Here is a 14,217-nt window from a genome sequence, read left to right as displayed (position 1 = left end):
ACTGCAACGTTGCCAATGCGTAAGAAACGACTGCAGAAGCATGTGGTGTGGGATTGAGAACCGTGCAAAGAATATTGTTAGTGAAGGAAAGAGTTTATGTTTGGTGTCATGCTTACAGTAATCAACGGCTAAGGTCATTATTTAAATTCTTTCCTGCGCTATTTGTATTGCACGTGCGCGTGAAGTACGATGTGGCAATGTTGTACGCTGCCTTGCTCTCTCTACATGTCTCTCTCGACGCAAACGCTAGCAGACTACCGCCTTCCGAATTGCCGTCGACTCTAGCTTACCTTGACTTGTCCGTAATATCCACTTAGGCCAGCCATCGTCAACTGGCCTGCATACTAGTTTCGGAGCGCCGAGACGTTGGCTGAGGAGGTAGTAGTGTGCAGTGTATCGAGCCAAGCCAACGCATCCCATCACAAAAGCCAACTTTCTGACCATAATTTACAATGTCTTCTTCGATTGTGTTCTACACGAGCATTGACACCTAACGTAAACCACTTAGTGAGGGAAAAACGAATTTAAAAATCCAGGAAAACCAATGCTAATGATCGGCGAAAACAATTTTTATCATTTCTTATTTACATTGTAATAAAATAATTTAGGCCTCCTACAGTCTTGTAACAGAAACGACAATATGTTTCATATGTTACACAAAATAAAAAATAATTGGTTTTGTGATATATAGTGTCAGATAAAAAATGGATAATTAATTTTAAATACTTCGAAAGAAAAAACAAACGTAATGGCATTTATGGGCAAAAGGGTGGTGAGATCAAAGGTAGTAGTGGAAGACTATCATAGAACAAGTTAATACTTCTAACTTCCTTGGCTGCCATCTATCATATACTCATGAAAAAGATATTGATTATAAAATTACCAAATGTAACAATATATATGGGACCATTAGAAGAACACTCCGTAATAAAACTAGGAAAAATACACAGATTAAACTTTATAAAGTTATGGCAATACCAACGGGCTTATATGCGAGTGAAACTTGGACGTTAAAAGAGAAAGATAGAAGTCGACTACAGGCAGCTGAAATGCGATTTCTTCGAAGTGTAGTAGGAGTAACTCGACTGGATCACGTCAGGAATGAGGAAATAAGAAACAATCTAAAAGTTAACAGTCTGTTAGAAACTGTAGATGAGTATAAACAGAAATGGTGGGAACACGTACAACGCATGAGTCAAGATAGAACCCCGAAAATAATAGCTGACTATGTACCCACTGGAAAAAGAAGTATCGGACGACCAGCAAAAAGATGGATACAAGAAATAAAGGAGCCGCAACGGGCTTAAAGCCGACAGCTTGAAGAAAAAGAAGAAGAAGAAGAAGATTAGTTTTATTTTATTGAAGACAAAGGAATAGGATGACGGGAATTAAATATTAGTAATGGGTTCGATTTGTTTAATATTTTGTAACAGTGAAAATCCATTATAGGCTTGTAAGTTCTCAATTACTTTAATATGAAAAAAAAATCTATTCGTTTTCAAAACCGCTGCAATGCATAACGAAAAAGTACAACTTGCTTGTTGTCTTAAACTGAAAAGTGATTTAAAAATCCAGGAAAACCAATGCTAACGAACAGTGAAAATAAATTTTATAATTTGTTATTTACATTGTAATAAAAAATGTAAGCCTACTTTAGCCTTGTAACAGAAACTATAATATGTTTCATACGTTATACATAATAACAAATAATTGGTTTTGTGATATATAGTGTCAGATAAAAAATGGACAATTAATCTTGTTTTATTGACGACACTTGAACAAAGGAATAGGATGACATGATTTAAATATTACTAATGGATTCGATTTGTTTAATATTTCGTAATAGTGAAAATGCATTAGGCCTATAGGTCTGATAAGGTCTGATAACATAAAAAAAAACTATTTACTTTCAAAACCGATACAATAAATAACGGAAAAATACATATTGTTTCTTGTCTTAAACTGAAAAGTGGTTTATTTATTACACAGTTCCTCTTAAAATAAATTAAGTACATGTTTCTTCCGTGTTTATTATAATTATTAGAGACTGATTAATAGGGTTGAACAAGTGAACGGACACCACTGCCATCACCTGATTCCTTCCCCCCACCTCCTGCTGCACAATTGATATCTAAGGGATAGAAGTGAGCAGCAAGCAAACTGTGCCTGCACCATAGTGCACTGAGATGACGACTACTCACTTAGGCGAAAAATCATGGAAAACAACTGCAAAAAATAAAGTTACAGTGAATTGTCTTACGTAAATTTACAAGACATAATGTCAATAGCAGCTTCCAGACTTGAAATTGAATTTCTATACGTCAAATCCATGTGACTTCTGTCATTTCATCAACACATTTTTAGAGAAATGTTACGATTTGTCAATATGACGCCTTTAGAAACATGTTTCGAAACTTTTTACATGGAAATTTCAACAACATAATCATTATAATCAAAACTAAATGCTTTTACAGGAATGAAATATGTAAAACGCGGACAAAGATTCATACGTCACATCCTTTTTATGATTCAATTTTAGAGATTTGTTCCTGAGGTAATAAAATGTTCCGTATAAACATGAAATGTATAAATATTTTTTTCGTTTTTATGCTTTCGCTTTATTAATGTTTCGGAGGACAAACGCACAGACTCATTTGGAGCAAAGTGAAGTTATTTTAAATTAAGTTGCAATGTATAAATCACAAGCTCTTCCATTTCTAGAAAACAATGACAATCCCACAAAACAGAGCATTATTACATCTGTCATCACTAAACCGAAGTTGATAATATGCCGCGGCTCTCTCGGCTTCATAGAATATAAACCAAAGGTCTCCAAAAAGCGTATCGTCATTCGTGCTCTCGATGCTGCCCGCCGAACACAGTGTGCTGTAAGGCTAGAGAAGGGGAAGAGACTCGTACCTCAACAGATGGGAGCGATCAGTGGGGGATCGCGGCAACGGTCTGCTTATGTTTACAAATAATAACATCAAAAGAATAACAAATATCACACGTTTGTATATTATTTTGACATACTATGAAGCTGGAGCCCCGTCTGTTGCTATTGACACAAGCCATTGCAAATTCAACCTCTTCTGTTCTATGGTGCCTTTCAGTGCCTGGAAAAAATCTTCTCCAGTTGTATTTTGTAATTACATCTAGAAGACATTCAGACACAGTATAATGTTCATTAACTCCTCGGATGAAAATGGCTAGGTAAGCTTTGTCATTTCTATCTGTGCTTTCGTCCAATGCAAGTGAGTAAGCTACAAACTGGTTAATTGTGGTTTCGACTTCAGATTCAATTACATTTAGAATCTTGAAATTCCTTCTCTGAACTGTAATTGGAAACAATTTAATTTTCTTAAACTTTGACGTTGTTCTGGACACAGTATTTTAGTAACGTCCTGTATGCACGATTTTACAAATGATGCTTCTGTAAAGGGCTTCATTGATTTTCCTATATTTCAAGCTAAAACATAGCTAGCAAGAAGCTTTTTTTTTTTTTGTTTAAGACTGAGGACACGTGTGTGATTCGTGTTTGTATTTTCCTGTTTTATATTTATCAAAATATTTGTAGGCCTATGCATTTCACCTAAAATTGAACGAAACACTATATGTCTGTCAAGCGGAACTGAGTGTAAACGTATTGTAATATATTGATTATTATGTATAACCAACAATTATACAGATAGCCCCAAAATAAATTATTTTCACATGTCCAATATGCCTGTAATTATATGATATCCATTGTGAAGAATCTAGTATTGTCGCATGTTGAATTTTAACATACCCTTAAGAATTTTCGAACAAATTAAGCATTTCACATTCTCCCCACTACCACAAAAAAATGTCTCTTCCTATTCATCTTTGATTGTACTACGTCCATGATTAGAAGACATTGTGAAACGGTGGAACACTCCGACCAACACAATGACAATGGCAGTCCGCCACTGCTCTTCGTTTACCCATAAAGATTGAGTACAGTACAGGTGGGGATGGATGAGGCGGAGCGCGCTCATTACGTACTGGCTTCGGTTCCGTTCAGGGGCTTACTCGCGAGTACGCTTTTGGAGACGTCTGATATAAACAGAAGAGAATCACAGGAAAGGGAAAATATATACATGCCAACATTTTCATAAAAAAAGAGTTCTTACATCGGACTTTGAATAAGAGTATAGCGAAAGAAGAGAGGTAATGGAACAGACAAAAATTCGACAAAAGAAATGCGAACGTGGAGGCTTTGATAAGTGTCTCATCCGTAGGACATTTTTAGAAGATTATGCACAGCGTAAGAAAATCCCAACAGTGAAGAAAAAAAAAAAAGATTATTCTCTGCTAAGATTATATCTTCGATACAAGTTCACGCTCCGAGTTATTGATACATGTCTCCAGTAGGTAGGCTATTGCATCTTTGCAGTTTGTGTACTGCTCTCTCTCTTCCCCTCCACTCATCGAACTCCAGTCGTGGAAGAGGGTAGCAAACGACGTTGATCCAGAGGTATAGGCAAGTTAATATTAAAAATGTTAGTAAAAATAAAACGATGTCCCTGTACAAACATTGAATTTGTTATATTTGTCAATATTCTCGTCTAAGACTGTATTAATTTTTTTACTGAAATACGCAATGTGGTTAAGTGTATTACTCCCGATTTGCTCTAAAAAATACTTGCATGTATATCCCTCATACACAGTGATTTATATAGAACTAACACATTTCTTTCATTAATTGTTTCAAAACGAATTGTGCTAGCGACAACTTATTATACCTAAAATGTAGAGGAAATTTGGGAAATTATTTACCTCTATAGCAAATGTTGTCCGGCGTTGTCAAATCCGGAGGTCTCGGTGGCCACAGGTTCCTGGACATTATTCGGTCGTCACATAACCGGATAAATGGAACCATGCTTCATCTGTGAACCATGAGATGGACAATATGGCAGGATTTTGCACAATGAACGTCTGAAACCAACGATAATAAGTCACTAGATGCGCAGATGTTTATGTTTTATTCCTATTGTTGGCAGCTGTTTTCGACATTTTGTGTCAACGTGAAAATGCAGTACACATTAAATCAAAGACTCTTCCTTGTGAAGCAATACTGGATTACGAATTTAATTACAGCTACTCAAAGGGCATACCAGAGAGAATTTGGTGTTCGCAATCCTCCCAAAAGAAACAAAATACTGGGACTGGTAAACAAACTGGAAACAACTGGATCTCTGGTGAGTGAAAAGGGCAAGTATCGTTCATCTAGGCTTCCCACGGTTGTTGTTGACGTAAGAGCACGACTGGAGCAGTCACCCAAAAAATCATTAAGACGTTTGTAGCAGGAGACAGGGTACACCTACTCAATGTGTGAGAGAGCCTAAAGCCATATAGGATTACGGTTGTTCATCAGCTACAGGAACCAGGTAAGGATAAAAGATTGAATTATTGTCGTTGGTTTCAGACGTTCATTGTGCAAAATCCTGCCATATTATCCATCACATGGTTCACAGATGAAGCATGGTTCCATTTATCCGGTTATGTGACGACCGAATAATTTCCAGGAACCTCTGGCCACCGAGATCTCCGGATTTGACAACGCCGGACAACATTTGCTATAGAGGTAAATAATCTCCCAAAATTCCTCTACATTTTAGGTATAATAAGTTGTCGCTAGCACAATTCGTTTTGAAACAATTAATGAAAGAAATGTGTCAGTTCTATATAAATCACTCTGTACTCTAATGTATAGGAAGTCGGTATGTCAGAGACGTGTTGCTTAATGTATCTTCAGCGGCAACAGTCTGTCTCGATGGTCGTATATGCAGGAATAAATTAGCATTCCACAGCACATTATCGGTCTCGCAGCCCCCTGTGGTTGACTCATGGATTAAGGAGTCCGACGAGAAAGCTTTGCCCAGAATGCCGGGTCGGGGAATTGATCCGGGATATGCGGCACGAGAATCAGACGCACTGGATAGTTACCGCAGTATGATGATAATTGATGTTGAAGTAAGCAGTAACGGCCCCCTCCATGTCCCTGGGATTGGCTGAGAAGCCCCCAGACGTCCCGATTATGAAACTAGTGTACCGCCACAAGACAGATAGGGTAAACACAAATGACAAGGCCAGCTTTGTAGGGATTGCCTGCGGACCGCAGAAACGCCGGGTTGACGGAATACTAAACAGCATTTCACAACATTTGCGGCCAGCACTAGTCATTACGTGGAGATGTGACACAATTACAACGAGTTCCTTTCGGCCTCTGTTCTTAACCTCGATTCTCGGAAGGTACGAGGAGCCTGGATCTGCTGTTCTCACTACCCAACCACATGGATTCATTAGAGTGTGTGTTTGTCTCTCACATTAAATCTCGACACTTACGTGGGGTATTTTCTGACCCCACACCATATATTATTGTTAATATCTACATCTATATACTCCGAAATGTTCCAGTACCCTAGGTATGTTATGTTTGGTTATTTTGGTTTCCTTTGCAAATAAAAATTGTTATTACACGGGTATAAGAGTACAGTGCATCAGTTATTCATAGATTTCAAAAAGGCATATGACTCGGTTAAGAGAGAAATTTTATATGATATTCTTATTGAATTTGGTATTCCCAAAAAACTAGTCCGATTAATTAAAATGTGTCTCAGTGAAACGTACAACAGAGTTTGTATAGGTCAGTTTCTATCTGATGCTTTTCCAATTCACTGCGGGCTGAAGCAAGGAGATGCATTGTCACCTCTACTTTTTAACTTTGCTCAAGAATATGCCATTAGGAATTGGGTTTGGAATTGAACGGGTTACATCAGCTGCTTGTCCATGCGGATGACGTGGATATGTTAGGAGAAAATCCACAAACGATTAGGGAAAACACGGGAAATTTACTGGAAGCAAGTAAAGAGATAGGTTTGGAAGTAAATCCCGAAAAGACAAAGTATATGATTATGTCTCGTGACGAGAATATTGTACGAAATGGAAATGTAAAAATTGGAAATTTATCTTTTGAAGAGGTGATTAAGTTCAAATATCTTGGAGCAACAGTAACAAATATAAATGATACTCGGGAAGAAATTAAACACAGAATAAATATGGGAAATGCCTGTTATTATTCGGTTGAGAAGCTTTTATCATCAAGTCTGCTGTCAAAAAATCTGAAAGTTAGAATTTATAAAACAGTTATATTACCGGTTGTTCTTTATGGTTGTGAAACTTGGACTCTCATTTTGAGAGAAGAACATAGATTAAGGGGTTTGAGAATAATGTGCTTAGGAAAATATTTGGGGCTAAGAGGGATAAAATTACAGGAGAATTGAGAAAGTTACACAACACAGAACTGCACGCATTGTATTCTTCACCTGACATCATTACAAACATTAAATCCAGACGTTTGAGATGGGTAGGGCATGTAGCACGTATGGGCGAATCCAGAAATGCATATAGAATGTTAGTTGGGAGGCCGGAGGGGAAAAGACCTTTAGGGAGGCCGAGACGTAGATGGGAAGATAATATTAAAATGGATTTGAGGGAGGTGGGAAATGATGATAGAGACTGGATTAATCTTGCTGAGGATAGGGACCAATGGCGGGCTTATGTGAGGGCGGCAATGAACCTCCGGGTTCCTTAAAAGCCAGTAAGTAAGTGTCCTATTTTCTATTGATGTGAATCTGGTCACCCTACGTTAAATTGTGGTTTTCTGTTAACGTATCTACAGATTTGCCTAATATATTCATTTACGGTACTACTAGGAGATGAATATAAAAATGAAGAGAAACGAACCTTAAAAACAGACCTTTGCCAAAAATAGAGGCAAAAATAGCAATGGACGTGAAAAATAATTGCGGAAAATTAGGAATATAAAGACGACGATGATCACGATTATGATGATATCGAATTTAACTGTAGAAATATTGATAGAGTCTTGATGTTTGCTCACAGATATTTTACTCAGAAGTACCTTGAACTTATCCCTACAAGAAGAGATAGAGTTAGAAAATAGTACAACATTTATGTTGACTGAAAGCGTCTGCGGTTACAAATAAAAATAAAGAGTTTTGGGTTCACCACAATGGCCGTATGCAGTGTGTAGACGTCTGTTGGTTTCGACCCGGTTTCTTCTCAGGGGATTACGTCACAACGTCGAAAACTTGACACTTATATATGACGACTGTTTATCTCATCCCAACACAAGAAAGGAGCTTCAAGTAGGATGTGCTTCAGCCCGCATGATGTGCCCCTGTTGGGAATCATCCGCACTGCAAAGTGAAAAAAAAAAGCTCCTAGAATATGTCTACATTTACTTAAGTTGAGCAAATTTCGTTTATGCTCCCACATTCGTATTTCTCCTTCAATTATTAAAACAAATCTCTCTGTGTCACGAAATGTATGCTCAATGACACGGTGTTGAAATTTGTATGTTTTAAGGCACAGAAGATTAAGATAATGCCACAGTCTACTATATACAGTCGCGAAGCTTGAGGTGTTTTTTTGCAAATCTCGCGATAAAGCGCTCCAAGCGGTTAGCAACTTGAAACAATAGACTGTCCACGGTCGACTTTGAATTTAGAGTGGACTGAGTCGCATTTCCATCGAGTGCTAGGTCGTTGCGTTTTTCACATTGATGCTTGTGAAGAAAAATCCTAACATCTATTTCTTATTTTACTTCTAGATGCAAAAAGTGGTTAATAAACAGCAGGAGGGAAGATCTAATGATAAAGAATGGAGCATATCTTTATAATAATATAAAGTTTTGCTCTCTTCATTTCGAAAACACACAATTTATGAATGAAAACAAAAAAAAATTAATCTGGAATGCAGTTCCAACTTTATTTGATGTTTTAAATAAACCTATTCTCTTATTACCTGCAGCTGAGAAACAAAAGCTTTGCGCTAATTCTACGTCTGTATCAGCTGATTCCTTGAATAATTGTACATTTTCAGACAATTTAGGCCTACTTTTTTTTTCAAAGGATATGTTTTTAATTATAGCTGTTAATTTTGTTGTTATTTTTATTTGTTACTTTACTAGAGACGTAGAAAAAGTAAGTCTGTTACAATAAAATTTATTGATCACGTTCTATTTCCAATTCTGGTGTTATTATTATTGCTTAACCTCATCCCACTTTGTTAACTACTACAAGTACCGGTACACGTAAGTTACTCCCATTAATTCATATTTCCATTATTATTGTTATTATATTATTGTTGTAAAGGGAAATGCAAATTAATATTTATTGGTTTCATAGTTCATTATCGCTATAATCTTGAATGAGTGAAGCGATTATAGTAAATTTCAGTTCATTTTGCACAAACAAAAATTATATTAACCTATTTCTTGCAGGTATCTTCGAGTTTATGGTGGAATTTAATATACTTCATTAAAATAATAAATGACCTTTATCCATTTAAAATTTCAATAATGGAAGGAAGGTGCTAATTTTTTCAAAAGAACACGACAACGAAAGTGTAACATATTTTGTCATCTGCTAGGAGAGATCTGTGATGATGAGGCGATAGTAGCGATCCTAGTGGTGGGCAACTACCCATGTTTGCATTTTTACTACATATTGAGCTTCGCGACTGTATATAGTAGACTGTGATAATGCTGTCAATTTTCGCATTTTTTAATACAATGAAGAAATATTCATAGGTTGTTTCTCATTTTAAAAAACTTTATTCGTCCGTGCAATAATACGATAATTACATGTGACGTAACTTTACTTAATTATATACATTAAAGTACAGCTATTCATTATGTTACTCCAACTATCGATTTCCAACTAAGCATATGCGATATTGTTTAATATCATACGCGCAACAACCCACAAGCTTTGAAAGCAGCAATTCAAATAACAGGCACGAGTTTTGAAAGTGACAGTGATTTTGAATCATTAACACAGATGAAATTATTGGGGATCATCAGTGTGGTTTTGGGCGTAATAGATCAACTATTAACCAGATATTTTGTATTCGACAGATAATGGAGGAAAAAATGGGAGTATAGGGGTACAGTACATCAGTTAATCATAGATTTCAAAAAGACATATTACTCGGTTAAGAGAGAAGTTTTATATGATATTCTTATTGACTTTGGTATTCCCAAGAAACTAGTTGGATTAATTAAAATGTGTCTGAGTGACACGTACAGCAGAGTTCGTATAGATCAGTTTCTGTAAGATGCGTTTCCAATTCACTGCGGGCTAAAGCAAGGAGATGCACTATCAAATTTACTTTTTAACTTTGCTCTAGATTATGTCATTAGGGAAGTCCAGGATAACAGAGAGTGTACGGAATTGAACGGGTTACATCAGCTGCTTGTCTATGCGGATGACGTGAATATGTTAGGAGAAAATCCACAAACAACTGGAGAAAACACGGGAATTTTACTCGTAGCAAGTAAATAAAATATAGATTTGGAAGTAAATCCCGGAAAGAAAAAGTACAGTATATGATTATGTCTCGTGACGGGAATGTTCTACGAAATGGAAATAGAAAAATTGGAAATTTATCCGTTGAAGAGGTGGAAAAAATTAAATACCTGGGAGCAACAGTAACAAATATAAATTACACTCTGGAGGAAATTAAATGCAGAATAAATATGGGAAATGCCTGTTATTATTCGGTTGAGAAGCTTTCATCATCCAGTCTGCTGTCAAAAAATCTGATAGTTAGAATTTATAAAATAGTTATATTACCAGTTCTTCTGTATGGTTGTGAAACTTGGACTCTCACTTTGAGAGAGGAACATAGATTAAGGGGTTTGAGATAAAGGTGCTTAGGAAAATATTTAGAGCTAAGAGGGATGAATTTACAGGAGAATAGAGAAAGTTGCACAACACAGAACTGCAAGCATTGTATTCTTCACCCGACATAATTAGGAACATAAAATCCAGACGTTTGAGATGGGCAGGGCATGTAGCACGTATGGGCAAATCCAGAAATGCATATAGAGTGTTAGTTCGAAGGCTGGAGGGAAAAAGACCTTTAGGGAGGCCGAGACGAAAATGGGAAGATAATATTAAAATGGATTTGAGGGAGGTGGGATATAATGATAGAGACTGGATTAATCTTGCTTAGGACAGGGACCAATGGCGGGCTTATGTGAGGGCGGCAATGAACCTCCGCGTTCCTTAAAAGTAAGTAATAATAATAATAATAATAATAATAATAATAATAATAATAATAATATAACCAAATTCAAAATTCCGATGCGAATTGTAAGCAATTTAAATAATGACAAAATTCTGCGTAGGCCACTGATTAATTAAGGATCTATAACGCATTAGTTTGCCACGTCAATTGTCACGTGGATAAAAATTACCTTCTACATAGCACAACTCTAACTACTCGACTGAGTCAATAAGCTCAATTTCGACTACCTCCTTCATTTGGCTGACTCCACTAATATCCGCCATGCGAAAACGTGTTCAGGTGTTTACCGATTGGACAAGTTCTACCTTTCACAGACCTTCCATAAGGCAGGCTTGCTGGCGCTTGTGTAAACTTTTCAGTGAGCTTTGTTTATCTTTCGACGGAACTTTTTCCATTGTGCTAATCACTTTCCCGCCTAGGTATGTGCTAGTCGCTAGTGCCCTATAATTACAAAAATGACGAACCAAATCGATGCTACCCCAACGAGTCCCTTCAATTACCACCTGATAATAACAGATGGAACTAAATCACCAGCAACATCGGCGCTGGGGTAGTAATTGCAGAGTGGCATTTTCATGCTCATAACACGACGTTTCTCTCGTACTGACAAAATGGTACTAAACTCCTGGGTCCTCGATTGTGGCGTTTACTAACGTTCGTAATCACCAACCTAATGGGTACAGAATCTACTCCCGGCGACTGAAATGGTTGTTTATGTCAATTTCGTAGGAATAGAGTATTTTATATATATTTTATTATCAATAGCAATAGCCTTACCTCATGCGGGTCAAATGACTGGGCACTTCGTCAGTAATTGATTTCTTGTAAATAGTTTCCTTAATCTATCACAAAATATTTCAATATCCATTAATTTCATCACTATACAATTTTGTTATTCTATGTTTAATTTGTAATTCAGTAAATATAAAATATTGTGTGTTTTTCTATGACTATTACACTCTTACTACGTCATACTACTTTTGACCAATAAAACAGTACGAAAGGACGTATTTCAACCAATCATGGCTGCTTATCGCACAATTTTATCGCGTCCCTAGCATTTGTTTCTTTGTTTACCAACATTTGAAACTGCGCTGATCTGGACGTCAAAAATATATATAATATATATAAAATTACAAACCACTCCAGTCGATGCACAGCAGTTTCAAATATGACTCGCATTGGGATTCAAGAACAAGAATTAATAAAAATCACTGATCATACCTATGCATCTTCTGAAATCCGATTTACAAATAAATGAAGGGCACCATTCGGAAATCCTGAATAAGTTGAATACACAATGTAGGCCTAAATCAACGAGTTCCACTTCTGTTACGCACACGTCCAATATAACATCAATTGAACCACCAACCACATTCAAATTTGAAAATTGTACATTCAATAATTATTCCATTTAAAATTATTCATGTTTATTTTTTATGTCATCGTCGTTAATTAAAACTTTTCTAACACTTGTGTATATTAGTTAGGTTATGTTATAGCTTCTGCTATATGATATTATGGATAGTCACATATCAGAGATTGTTTAATATTAAGATTTATTGAAAATCATCTGTCAAGTGACGTTGATTACTGGGATTCGGATAATTGAAGTGGAATGCAAATGTTTTAATAATAAAAATGAAACTTAATCAACAAAGCCTTCTTGACTAGTAACATTGCCATCGTGTAGGCTATAGATCGAGAACTTCTCGACGAGAAGGCATTGCTCACTACTGCCCTCTAGCATGCATCTAGCGTAATATTTGTAATGTTGAGATGGTACAATAATACATTTGAAGACAGTTGTATTTTCGTAAGTCAATTAATATTTTATTGTATTGGAGTACTTCGTTACTTCTAATCTTTATATACTTTCTTTTAATCGTGTAATAGTCAATTAAATCCCACTCGAGTTTTGATTTTCTCTAGATAAATCAAAACGTCTAGTGAGATTACTGTTGATAAATTGTCTAGCTTTAATTAGTGAGGTAATCTTTTCGTACATTGATTTTTGTTGTAATTGTAATTGTAAATTTAATACTAATTGTAATTTTATTTGTAATTGTAATTGTAAATTTAATACTAATTATAATTTTATTCTTCATATTATAGTTGGAATCTCTACCAGGTTAAATAAATAAATACTAATACTAAATAAATTACAGGTATGCATTCACGTGTAAGGTCAAACACTAAGAATATGACGGAACCATGTTGGTATACAACTTAGCTAAGTTTTCGTGTCAGGAGTACTACAAGTATTGACAGAACCAGTAGTACCGATTCATGCTGAACTATACGTTTAAAAATAGGCTACGTATTTTCTTGATACAATTTTCCGTACGGTTTTTGTGCAGTCATTTATTTATTTATTTATTTATTTATTTATTTATTTATTTATTTATTTAAGCTGGTAGAGATAAAGCCATCAGGCCTTCTCTTCCCCTCTGCCAAGGGATTACAACTACAATATTAAGAATACCATTACAATTATAATTAAAATTAATATTAAATTTACAAATACAATAAAAATCAAAGTACTAAAAAATTAACTGATTAATAATAGCTAGACAGTTTATTGTAAAAGTTAAGAAGAGAGAAGCATTTCTTTTATTAACTAAGTAAAAATTAAACCTACTCTACGCAGTAAGAAAATGCTTAATAAGTTTGCTTTTGAACGCTACTAAATCCAGACAGTCTCTGATGTCACTGGGTAGGGTATTCCACAAGCGCGAGAGCGAGATTGTGTATGATGATGAATACGATGATGTCTTATGTGTTGGTATGGCTAGTATGCGGCTATTTTGCGTGCGTGTGAATAGATTATGATGATGACAGGTAACTGAAACGGGAGGCAATGTAGGTAGGAATAGAGGTGTGAAGGACTTGGAAAAGGAGAACAAGAGAATGAAAACTTCTACGTTCGTTAAGCCGTAGCCAGTTTAGAGTTTGGAAGGATGGGGTAATGTGGTCAGCGCGACGGACATCGCAGACGAAGCGAACACAAGAATTATGAACACGTTGTAATCTTTGCGACTGGTTGACATTGAGGTCAGTCAGTAGAAAATCCCA

This window comes from Periplaneta americana, chromosome 13 (assembly GCF_040183065.1).
Source record: "Periplaneta americana isolate PAMFEO1 chromosome 13, P.americana_PAMFEO1_priV1, whole genome shotgun sequence".
NCBI classification, from domain to species: domain Eukaryota; kingdom Metazoa; phylum Arthropoda; class Insecta; order Blattodea; family Blattidae; genus Periplaneta; species Periplaneta americana.
Note: the sequence above shows the minus strand (reverse complement) of the source record.